This window comes from Epinephelus moara, chromosome 22 (genome assembly GCF_006386435.1).
Source record: "Epinephelus moara isolate mb chromosome 22, YSFRI_EMoa_1.0, whole genome shotgun sequence".
Taxonomy (NCBI): Eukaryota; Metazoa; Chordata; class Actinopteri; order Perciformes; family Serranidae; genus Epinephelus; species Epinephelus moara.
In genome coordinates, this window is record NC_065527.1 from 6,604,086 (window position 1) to 6,617,419 (window position 13,334).

Below are 13,334 nucleotides of genomic sequence, written 5' to 3' on the forward strand. Positions count from 1 at the left end.
ATGACCAAAGGGCTTAATGTGATAAGACTGATCTCCACGGGCTGACCAATCGGACCTTACTTTATAAGATAATTCAGCATAAATAGTTATATTTAGAGCTTTTGTGCACTTTTGGAGAGTTTGTTTTGGGCATTTGGCATCTCAGGTAGCTATAGATATAGTGGCGTCCACTTACTTTTGACTGTGTAGTGCAGGTGTTAAGTTTTGAATGTTCTGGAATTGAACTTTTGATGTGTGGGAAAGCCTGCACATGCATTGCATCATTTTGTGTTCTCCTTTTAACTAAACTCCACATTGCCAAAATAGAGCATTTACAAGAAATGGGTTCACTGAAAGCTGTTTGAAGATGAGGGAGCATGAACACGGCGAGAGTGAAACCTTTGATCCGGTCTTTCACATGCCTTCTCTCTCTCAGCGCAACAGTGGCTGGTGTACAGGATGCTCTCTGGTGATATCCAAAAAACACGTCACAGTCAGAAAAATGCTCCTCTGGTTCGAAAGTGGAGGATGTTGATACAAATGTGTTTTTCATTAACTTGATGTCAGAGTAGAAGAATGTTGACTTCTTTCATGCCTCAAGCTTTGTTGATTTGTTGTATTGTTGTGTTTCCCCTCTTAAAGATCTGTTGTAGTCGTTCATGTTGGCAAAAGGTTTTACAGGGTGGCTTGACATTTTAAGAAAGCGTGTAAAACGAACTAATAACAGACATAAAAAAAATGTTTAGTCAAGAGCAAGCTGAAGGTCTTCATCTGTATTTCAGTCTTCATTGTGTTACTGTATTTTTGTACAACAGTATCTGCAGTTCTCAGATAGTTTTATGTGGAAGAAATGCTAAAAAGAAAAAATAAATGACAGCTTTTCTGTTTGAACTGTAGGTTTAAGAGCTGGTCAGCAATAATCGCATCATCTGAGGGCTGGCAATGAGGAAAAGTACAGCATGTACTCCATTATGGGGCTATTTCCTGTTTCCTGTCTCACTGCAGGCGTCTGTGTGTACACTTGAGTTATTTCACAATATGTTTTTTTTCATATTCGCTACTGTCTGTCTGTTGTGACATCACACGTGTGTCCATATTAAGCTCAGATTACTTGTGGTTCTGCTTTCACTCGGAGATATGCTTATTAAGAATGTGGTTACTGTGGAGAGCACTGGTGGAGACTGGAGTTTGACAGCAGAAAATGCTCAAGCTTAGCGGCAGCTGCAAAACAAGGTTTTGAGGGTTTACCAGCATAAGATAAAGACAACCATTCAAAGCAAAGTTGCTTTTATGTTGTTATCTTGTCTCTCATTCACTCCACCTACACATGCTACAGCCAAACTGAAAGTAGTTCATGGTAACTCGGAGAACCTCTTGATGGGGTTAGAGTCAGGTCAGGTTATGGGAAAGTGGCTATCACACTTCATCACTGGATGACATGCAACAGTGTAGGTGAGGGTGGAATTACCTATTAAAAAGTCAACTCATTAGTGAAACATCACATAAAAGTTCTCTTAAAACTTTTTCTGGACAAACACAGCAGCCAAATGTATTTCAAGGCTCTAATAAAATCCTTAAACGCTGTTATCAGCGCACATACAGCCTCATCAAAGGCATTAAAGGGATGCATTAGTAATGCATTATTGCCCTTCCATCACGGTGGGCTGTTCAAAGGTTCTGTATGCGACATTCAGAACATTATTATAGCAGCACAGCACGTGTGGCTGCGTGTGCATGCTGCGTGTGCATGTTAGTGCATGTGTGTATCTCACAGATAATTTCATCGCTGTACCTTTGCACTGCACTCATGGTGGTTACTGATATTGGAGCGGTGTTGTTGCAGAAGCATAGTGCCCACCCTCTGGTTCCTCCCTGGTAACACTGTTAGCTCTGTCAGCACTGCTGCTGTTGGTTAACTCTGTTCATAGGGTTAGCACTGCTAGCTGCTAGCTGCCAGCTCAGCCACCTCATTGTTGAGAACTGTTAACATCTCAATGTGTGACTGCTGTTACAACCTGCGTTTTCTAATTAACCAACAGAAATGACGGTCTGATCAATGCTAGTAGATGCTAATAAATACTAGCCTGAGTGTCAGACTGAAGCTCCCAGAACCATTGTTGCTATCCCCACCAGTTACCCATCGGCGCACAGCTTGACATCAGCGTGGCGCTGATTGGCTAATCGCTAGACCCGCCCCCACCCCAGGCATTCATTGGTCCTTCCATCATTTGGACGAGATAAGTCGCAAATTCATTGCAGTATGCCAGACCAGAGATGCAAGCCTACTCAGTTGAGTGGGCGGGGTCTATGGTCTGGAACCAGGCTAAATAAATACACTTCGAGCTCTCGTTGCAAAATTGGCATGCCAAGTTGGCCTCTCCTTCGCCACCACTGTGTTCATATTCTCCTCCTCTTCTTCAAACTTCCTCGACACACATAAATGCCACTATAGCGAGGGCTCGATTCATGTTTGTTTTAATTTCTCTCTCAACACTACCGCGGCGTAGATGGATGGGGAACGCTAATGACGTTTTGTTCTCGCGTATTGATGTCGATTGACGTACATCGTAGCTTGCAATCCAGCAGCCGTTGTCATTATACAGCCTGCACACATCAAACTTGATGTCGTACACAAGTTTATTAGATCCATAAGTGTCATAAAGTGTAGCTTGCGCTAAACTAATAAGATTGTTGAAATCTCATGATCTGTAGAAGGCCTAAGAGAGAGATTGCTCTAAGTTGTAAAAGAGAAGGCCAAGATATCTTGACTTTTGATCCCTAGTGGTCATGTTCCAAAAACTACTCAGCTTTTCACTTTTCTCAGCCCTCGTGGGTCAGCAAGTCCAATATTCACTCCTTTTAGCTTTGTTTTTGGTCTCTAACAACACCTGAGGAAAATATCCGGCTCTTAAGCTGCTAAATGCTCCGCCATGTTCACCTGCTCATTTCATGTGTCTGCTGGACTGGCTGCTGGAAACAGGATTGATGAGAGCTGAGGGCCAGAAAAACTGAAACAGTTCGCTGAAAAATGCTCCATAAAGCTTTTTGAATTTTGAATGAAGGCCAAAGATAATAAAAACATGTGTGCCATAGGCATTTTTCATACCAGTACAAATCTTACTTAAGTGTTCTATATTTATATTTCTATGTGTCATATTTGGCACACACTACGTAACATCAGCTGAAGCTGCATAATGCTGTGTAACTGGTGTCAAGAGTAGGCGAGGTACTAATTTAAAGGAGGGCGTGCTGGTTAGTTTATATTTCTTTGTCATACTGTTGTGTTTGTTATGTTTGCTAAAGCGGTGTACTGTACATAATGTTCTTGCTCCTCTCGTCATGCAGGATGTGGTAGCTGTTGTTGCAGAGAAACTGTGTGTGCCGGTGTAAAGACGGAAGTGTTCAACCCACTTGTGCTTTAGAGTGCAGCCAGACACATACAACACACCACGAGACAATGCAAGCACATGAGTGAAAGTGACCTCAAGGCACAGAGTCTGTCGAGTTTTGTCAGCTGTAAAACCTGCTTAAGGAACAAGGAGGGTGAATGTGCTCCAGCTTTTTGAATACATATCAAAAGGTTTTTATTTGACCCTCGTTTGGGCTCAAATCTGAGTGTGACTGCCGGCTCTAACTGGAGAGCTGCTGACAGCACAGTCTGAGACATGACGGCTTTGGCGACCCCCTGAGTCTCCTAAATGGAAGTGTTTTGCATCATCAGTGTCAAGGGCAGTTCATGCCAAACTGAGTCACTGGCCTCTTGAGACAATGCCATTTGGAATGACTCACTCGGTATTTTGCCTTTTCTCAAACTTTGTCCCTGCTGGCTCCTGTACATTCACTCTGATTGTCATCCAAGCTGGATCAAAGCAAAACCAAACAGCTGTCAACTGTGCTTTGAATTCAAAAATAAACATCTGAACCACACATTTAGTCTTTTTCTTCAGTCATTAGTAAGTTTCAGTTTTCAACCAGTGGAAAAATCTCCCAGTGAATTAGATTATTTAATCTGTTTCCAATATACAGTCAATCAGCCCTTCATCAGAACTTCTGAATCAGGTTGGATCTCTTGACATTAGTGCAGTAAGATGCTAGCATTGCTGCGCTGCACCTGAAACAAGGGAAGTTATTTCAGCCCAAGACACAACTTGTTTTTCATTTCAAATTCTGACTTAAGGTGTTCTTGGTAAATGAATTGCTGTAAGCTGGGCACACACTGAACCATTTTAGCCCATTTCTGGAATGTTGTTGTTTAATTCCAACCCACACTGTACGGGTAAATCATTTGTGATTTATGTGCTCACACTGTGCAGTCTGACCTGGGTGCTCACATTATATGTGTAAGAATAAGACGACTCATGGCCCCTGCAGACCATTCTGGCTAATTGTTTGTTTGTTAGCAGAGGTAAAAGAGACAGAAAAAGTGCATTAAAGTCCATTTCTGCAGGTCAGCAGGGGCGTACTACCAAATTCTGGACCCTGTGCACAAGCAGTCCACATGCTCCCTGTCCTTCCTCTCTTGATCCATGTCTCTTTCTTTTCCTTTTTGGAACTCTGATTTCCTTTTCTCGGAGAGAGATGTGACAGTGTACGTTGGTGCTCCAGCAGAAAAGTTTTAAGCAGTTTTAGCTATGCTTAGAGACAAATCCCAGCGCAAGGGTGGACTGAACCATTCTGCAATTTTCAGGGGTGAGAGGGGCCTCAGAGAGCTTCTACTTTTCCTCTTACAAAATGTGCAGTTCAGTGTTTCAACTGATTTATTAATTTAGTTTTGATTTTTTTATAGCAGTGAATACAAAATAGAATAAAATTAAAATAAAAAAAAGTTGCAAACAAAACTAAGGTTTTTATTCCAGATCTTTTGAGGGCCCCCTCCCACTGGGGCCCTGGGTAATCAGTCCCACTTTTCCCCCCACTATGACGCCCCTTTAGGTCAGTCCTAGTTACGATTCCCTCACTGTCTTCATCTTTCCCTCCCTCTCTTGTGCGCACACACACACACACACACACACATATAAACACAAGTGGGTATACACTGTATGATTGAGAAGTGAGAAAGAAGGCTGTGATCTTGACACGTCTTCAGCTGTGCGAGAACCTGACGACAGCCGACAAAATTTCTGACATCAGAATTTCCTCTCAACATCCAACGGCCGGTTGAGACCAGTTCGGTCCTCACTCCCCCGTCTACTCTGCACAGTAAATGAAGCCTGACAAAGCTGAAATTTGGTCCGACTCAAAAATGAGTCATGCAGCTCAAAAATCGGGTCATAAACATGGCACAGTGTACGCCCAGCTTTGTTATCCAGCCCAAAATAAGCGCCAGTCACTGTCAGTCAGCCTGTGCCTGTGCCCTTTGTGTGGGTACCACAGATGTATAAAGAGATACGACAACGCCAATCAGCCTTGCTACTAATTTGTACAAGGCAGAGCCTATTTACATTGCAATTCCTTGTTTAATAAATAAACGCCTTGAGGGTTTTTACCTTTCATTATGTTAATAACATGTTACTCACCTGTGATTTTCTTTGTATTGTTCGGTACAAAGAAACAGAAAACGTTCCTCTGAGAGGACAGAGAATCTTGTGCGCAGGTGTATGTGAGGAGATATTGAGCCTGATGCAAAAACATTTAGTATTCTTTTTCCAAACCTCTCCTAATTTGTTTTTGTGAGACTTGTTTAAGTGTTCAACAACTCTGAGCTGGACAAACTCGTTGTAAATCGCTTGTTTGAGTCACCTGTTCAAGAGGATTTGCATGTTTGCAGGATTTTATCATTTGCATAATCAACACCCTGTAAACGCCACATAAGGCTGCCTGTTCTGTGAAAGGTTACTAAAAGAAGGATTACACACCACAGAGCTTCACAAAAACATAACAATAGTTGTCCTGTTAGAGAACGCTTAGCTGAAAAATATCAGTAAAGCCATCAGTGACATCAGAGCAGAGTTTGTGGTGAGGTTAGATGATTAAAAACAAATGTTTTTCTTAAGCAAAGCTGTTCAGTCATGGACATATTAATGGAATGACACTGTAGCTTACAGGAGGTGATGTTACACTGTTGGTGCAACAGAGGATGAAGCTGGACAGAGACCTGCAGAAAGACTTTAGCTTTAAAGGTCCAGTGTGTAGGATTTAGGGGGATCTATCAGCAAAGATGGACTATAATGTAAGAAGTATGTTTTCTTTATTGTGCAATCAAATGAAAATAAGAATTGTTGTTTGTGTTACCTTAGAACGAGCGATACGATACGATACGATACAATACGATATGATATGGTATGATACGATACGATACAATTTGATATGATACGATACGATACGATACGATACGATACGGTGTACTTTATCATAGGAAAATTTGTCTTGGACTCAGGAGCGGCACAAATATTGCTGCCTTACAATAATAGTGCAGAAGAAATGAAGCATACACCATAAAACATAAGCATCTTGACCTTAAGTCATCAGAGAAAAAAGGTGAGCACACATCAGCAGATGCTAGGCTATATGGACCGTCTCCGACACACCAAATAGCATCGGAGAAACACTGATTTGTAACGTGAAACTGCTTTATTCAGTGTTTTTACAGGTTTTAATCACCTGGAGAGGAAAAGACGTCTGCAGATATTTCTGCTCCTGGTAAAAACCTCAACAATCAACACTAAAGGAATTCTAATCGGCAGAAGTTTCAGCTGGTTGCAGTCTGTAATCCTCACCGCTAGATGCTACTAAATCTCCCTAAATCTTACGTACTGGACCTTTAAGCCTGTTTGAGTTATATATTGTATTTTAGTTGGTGTAACTGTCAATTATACTCCCACACACACAGCAGTGTTGTGTAGGGCGGGTACTTTTTTAACTACTGTGAACAAAGCTGTTAAACAGAATGTACACAGTAATATTACATGATTGAAGCTGGGTTGGGGCATAAAGAACAGCAGCAGTATCTGGTTGCGATGCTGAAACAAGGCCAGCTTGAGGGCTGCAGCATGTTAGCTCATGCACATATGTATGAGCAAGCACCATGACACATAAGTTTTACAGCCACAGAGTAAACACCAGGCTGCAGCTTAAATTTCTCAGCGTCATAGCTCAGCACTTTCTCATCAAGAAAATATGTGGGTTCTTTCAGGACTCCATTCGGGCTCCTGACTGTTCCAGGAAAGTCAAGGGTAAAAATCAATATGTGCACATACAGTACAAGCAGAGAGAATGTGAGACACACCGCAGCTCCACGCCTGGAGCAGTGCTCCTGTGTTTCAAAGCCAGGGAGGGAACCCTGGAGGGTTCTATAAATTTGACAGATTCTGTTTGTATGTAGTTGAAAAGAGAAGAAATTAGAGTTTTTCCGCACGATAACCTTGCTTAGGCTTCCTTTGTCCTCAGTATAATGGCTTAAAATGTTGGATATTGTTGCCACCATGCCTGGTGTTACACCTGCCCCTGGGATTATAAAGAAACTTTTGAATTATCAATGCAAATTAGTATCAACCTTAGTTTCTCCAACTTCAGATCAGCTGTGTACAGGTTGGCATCAGCCACTGTTTTGTATCTTAAAATAAAATCCCTGCAAAGAAAGCCCAGATTCAAACCGTGAAGATATTCAGCTGTACGGCTAAAGCCACACAGAGTTGTTTTTAAAGGATTAAAAAAATCAGATGGGGCAAGCAGGAAAGTGTAGAAGGCCATAGCTCGATGAAAAGGGAAAGGGTGGACTGGGGCAGCTAATTTACGCCTGCGGTGGAAGTCCATTATTGTCACTTTTGTTTATTTGGGACACTAATGTGCAGAAATGGCAATTAGAGAGCCACAAAAAGCACTCAGCTGTATGATTTTTTCCCCCCTCCAAAATAAATTGCCATCTGTGAACCTCCCATCGGATGGAATCAGGTTGTCCTGAAATGCCTCCCTGTGAGCACCTATAGTAGGTGCGACTGTTGGATGGATGCGTCACCTTAAACTCTGTCTCCTCTGATGAGTGGGTGTTTTGTTTTCAGGCTACATATACATTTACATTAGCCCTGGCAATGTCCTTCTACAGAGGCAGAAGCACCGACCTGACTTAAACAAAATGCTAATGAAGTATGTGAAGCTATTTCCAGGGCTCAGGAAGTAAAAGTCACTTTCATTTTCTTCATAGTGTCTGCTGGGTGATTGGCAGTTGGGCCGCTGCCAAGGCCTGGACAGGCATGAAACTCTCCTGGTTGAATCATCAGTGTTCTTTCATCAAAGGTACATAAAGAGAGAAGCCAAGTGATACTCTCAAAACAGTACTTTCCATTAACAACAATATTCACCTAGTTTAACCTCTTCCACTCAAACCCTCCCTGCTGAGCCGTTTTTGTCTTTATGGGGGGACAGGCATTCTTTAAGGGGTGAAAGCAGGTCAACAGAATATGCTACATAAAAGTGGTATACATCATCTGAAAGCTGAGAGCCTGAGGATTACTTCAAGATGCAGGTCAGCACTGTGTGTAAAGTTTTTAGAGCCATAAATATGTTATAAATCTTGGCGTCTTTTCAAGCTGTTACATTTTATAGTGTATAGGGGCTTAGAACATTATGATGGTGGCATATGATGGCCAATCCCATGCTCAATTATGCGTCACAAGTTGTTGCGGCAATTTTTGTGTTGATACCATTTCTCATACAAATTTGGTGCTAAATTAAAGTATTTTTACCACTTAAATGGTGAAAAATCCCACTATATTAAATGTTAAAACAAGACATTGAGGAGCAACTCAAAAATATCCATGCTTTGATCTGATATCAAACACTTTTGACATTTGGAAATTTCTGTAAGAATTGTGTTTTTTGGCAGTTGAATGGAGGTCAGTCTCTAGTTAGTCGCTGTGAAGTCTCGTAGGGCTGTGATTATCCTGGAGGTCACAATAGGCCCTTTTGTACAGTGATGTCCATTTTGAAAAATGGTCTCACTACAGTGAAATGGCTACAATGGGGGCTAACATCGTCACACATGAATACAATTGGGCTCATTGAATCCACAAGAGTTTCAGCTCATAGTCATACCCAGTACATGCAATTCCAAGCCTACGTTTGAAGCATTATTTAACCCCCTTCCCGACAAGCTAGCGTAACATGGTACGAATAGACTTCTTAGGTCTTATTGTTTCATATAATACCATTATTGGTAGCACTGTGAATATGCTACAGCTCTGAGTCCTGCTTTTGTCCGGCTGCTTCTCTATAGCAACGGCAGCTGAGGCTGAAGGGGATCAAATTAATTAGAGCCACTCACATACAGCCCAGAAATCTAGGAATTACACTATTGGACGAACATACATACATTCTGATTTCAACGATTTACATCTGGTGCCATTGTTATGAAGCATGAAGATGTAGGAGTGTGGAGGACAAGAGTTTGCGTCCCGTCACATACTTGAAATTTAAGTTTGCGTTTTTACTAATTGTAACTATTGTCTTTGACATGACCCAAGCATGTAAGTTGTCTAACCCTAACTGGACCTTAACCGTAGATTATTTGCCTGTTAATGACGTTGTGGGCTAATGGGCATGTAGCTACTTCCATGTTTCACATGATACGTCATGTTTGTAGTCGACCAATGAAGATGAGTTTACATATCATCTTGGGTTCGTCCTTCACCTTCATTAAAGTCCCACATGGTCCAGTCATATAGGTTTTGATTCATTTTGACAAGGCGCAAGTCCTAATAGAGTTTCACTTTCGTCAGACATTAAGTTGAAATAATTAAATCTATGGAAAAATAAACCTGTTGTATCTTCAAATGATCGATGTTCAGGAACATTTAGGAAACCAATAAAATAAAAAATTCAAATTTGCAGTCTTAAAAATACTTTGGGAACCAACAGACTCCCCCATGTAGCACCTCTATTGAAACAGAGGAGGATGATGTTCATTATTTTTAAGATAACTGGAGTTTTGCTCATTTTCCATCAATATCCAGTGTAACTTCGAGCCGACTGCTTTCCTCCAGTCCACTTGCTCAGTCAATAGACAGCCACTGTCCATGATATAGATATGAGGTTATTGATAAAAATGTCCCCATGAGGAGCTTCTATTTGCTCAGTATCTGCTGCGTCTTGTTATCTCTGTGCCCGACTGTGACCTACAATCATTTATCTCTTCTGTCTTCGTGTGAGCATTATTGTCTGCTTTGCTCTCTGTTTCTCTCCATCTATCTTCATACATGTCCCAGCCAGACAATCTTTGGGCATCTCTCTCTCTCTCTGTCTGTGTCCTCATTTGAGTTGTGTTGTATGCCTGTTGTATGGATGAACCAGCTCTCAGGCCTTCCCCAGCTGTTGTCTGGATTTTAAATGCTCTCTAGGGTGAAAAGCAGAAAACCGACGCTGAGTTTCCTTTAATGCTTTTCAAACCAGCTGTTCTTCCAGTGCAAAGAAATTATGAAAGCTGTCTTTTTTTTTGTTGTTTTTCGAGCTTGTTGACAGTGAGATTTTGAAAACACATGTAGGCTGAGCTACAAAATAGATGTGTTGGCGCAGTCGGCTGAGGACATACTATGAGGTTGTGTCACGTCTTCCGAGATGATCAGTTTGTGTCTTGGGACTGGCAGAGGGTACAAAGCATTTTTATTTGGTTCTCTGTGCAGCTACGATTTGAATTCTTGTGTTAAGATGCTGTTAAATGGACATTAGACATCAAAATATTGCAGTGACGAAGCATTGCAGCCTGAATGTTAGAAACGTTTCATTTTTATTTTTACTTCATTCTTTTTTGGGGGGTTATGAAATGGGCCATGTGCCCATTGTAACTAGATCGAACATGATGAAACATGCAGACAATCTGGATTATTGTTGCAGCTGCAGCATTCAAGGAAAAAGCCCTAGAGCTAGCCTAGAGAGACTTTCAGTTTCTCATATGATGTTATTCAGAGTGTTAGCCGTGTGTAACTGGACTAGAATATTTTGGAAAGGGGATTGAATTTTAAAGGAACAGTCCAACATTTTGGTCATACAGCATGACAACGTTAGTATCAATCTTATTTCTGTGCGTCCAGAACACTCCTCAGGACTCAGTATGTGACGCTGAGTGTGACTTTTTTTTTTAATCATTATTTGCGAGAGTGGTGTGTCTTGAAAGGTATTTTGGGGATCTCACGGAGGTCTGCTTTCTGTCTGGAGTGACAAGATGTTTGTCAAGGGCAAAACCTATGTTTAAATTCAACATTTCCATAGACTACACCATGCCACTGCGCTCTGCTCTTTCTCTTCGCTGCGATGTACAGTTCTGTAAGTTAAGTCTGTGAAACAGTGGTTTCACTCTCAAACCATTTCTGAGACATTGATGGGATCACAAGAACCTTTGAAGACACAATCTGCTCCTAGATCACAGGTAAAACAAAAAAGACTTAGATTTTTCTCCTAAGGCTGCGTTCAGACTGACAGCACAGAGAGGCTTTAGCCAAAAAAAATGCAGGATCGTCCATGAGCTGAAGCAGGCACAACTTTTGCTGCAACGCAGAGCAGCGTCATGTGAAACGAAATGAGGAATGATAAAATAATTGTCTCTTTGATTCTGAATGCCCACGAGGATCTGCGTGCTGTGTGACTGTGTGTCACTGTGTAAACAAACAGTGCAGAGATCACTTGCGTGTTTAGGATGTGATTAACCTAGCTTGGCAGAAGAGCTTAAAGCATACACAGCTAGCATCTACCCTCAGCTGGAGCTTAGGTGTCTCTGTTGTTTGGCCTCATTGATATAGATGAGGTGGACAAAGTAATAAATGATTACAGCAAAAATAAATATAACTTCATGAAGATAGGACTTATTGCATGACTGCTTTATTAGACTAGATTAGTTTAGCTAGGTGTGCCTAATAAACTGACAGCTGACAGTCACTTAATATATATTGACACTAGTATATTGACACAGGTGCAGCCCATTATTTATTGTTAAAGTCAAAATGGTCAAATGAATGTGCTACGAGACAAGACAGAGCACAATCAAGTCCCGCCCACAGCGCAGAGGAAAACAATATATTGCTGAAGGTGTCTCCTTGTCAATTCTGTCTGCTAGCAAACAACCGGAAAACGCTAAAAGCTCATATGTGTTTGGACGCACTGCCAACATACAGTGCTCAGAGTGGGAAAAAAGAACTCCCTCATTTGCATGTTCCTGTTGGTGTATGTATGTAAGGCGGGGGCGGGGGGGGGGGGCCAAAAGAGTCATTTGATGAGTTGGTTAGCTATTACACAAAGCTGTTACTATCGGTCTTCTCATTCCTGTCAGCCTGCTGCGCCTGGTTTGCATCTAGTAACGTAAGATTTGACTTTCAAAGCTCTGTTGTGTCATCCTCTGATTGTTCATGTTCTCTTTGTGTTTCCCTTTTGAAGCCAGGCCGCTGTTATTGCACTGTAACATTACAACTAACTTCAAGGACCCTCTAAGGGTCGTGGACCCCCTTTTTAAGACCCAGGGGTTAAATGATGATCTAAACAGGTGATTCGATCAAATAGTTGGCAGCTAATGTGCACCCAACAAGCAGGCCTTGCTGTCAGATGACTCCAGCTGAAGGTCAAGGGGGTGCCCATGAAAAGGTCTATGGTTGAATTTAGATTGGATCATGTACAATTTACTTTCTGACTAATATCAATGACAATACAATTCATATGTATTTACATGATAAATAAAAGTGGTCCATCTGACAGAGGGGTCAGATCAGGATTTGATATTATGATGTAATACCTTGCAGATTCTACTTTTCTCTAGTTATTCAACATGTAGCTACAGTTGTCGCTCTTTAGTTGCTAAATTGGCATCTCTGTTTCGAGGTTGTCACACAAGTTGGTCCACTGGTCCCACTGAGGAGCCAGAAACCAAACTGGGCTCAACCCAAAATGTGATGAACTACAGCGTCTTAGACAGACTGAAACTTCACTCACCTTTGCCACAATGCAGCTGTATGATTAAAGATAAACCCATGCTGCAGTGAATTTAACACTGTTTGCCTTTTACAGAGAAAATTACAACAATCAAGCCTTGAGAGGAACAAGTCTGCATCCAGCACTTCAGATTTGTCATTTCTAAACAGTGCTGTGAGCTGACGTAAACTGGTTTTCCAAGTGTGACCACTAGATGTCACCCATCACCAGTGCCATTGCCAGTGTGTGTGTGTGTGTGCATGTTCCCTTTGATAAACTTGCAACACATCTATAGCTGCATCCTTGACTCTGCTGTGAGACCCAAACAGAGGCATCAAACACCTCCTTTGACCGGTTTTATCAAGCTGAAGAGGCTGATTACATCCAGTGGCACTTTCTTCTCTTCACACACAGTTGTAGTTGTTTGTTAAAATAACACAGCCGGGACGGACGAGCTGTGAGCACAAAAC

General features: G+C 41.7%; 1 protein-coding gene across 2 annotated transcripts in view; it reads left to right on the forward strand.

Moving 5' to 3' along the window:
• thrb (thyroid hormone receptor beta) overlaps window positions 1-13,334 on the forward strand; it is a 149,130-nt gene that overhangs the window by 102,828 nt on the left and 32,968 nt on the right. The window lies entirely within an intron of this gene.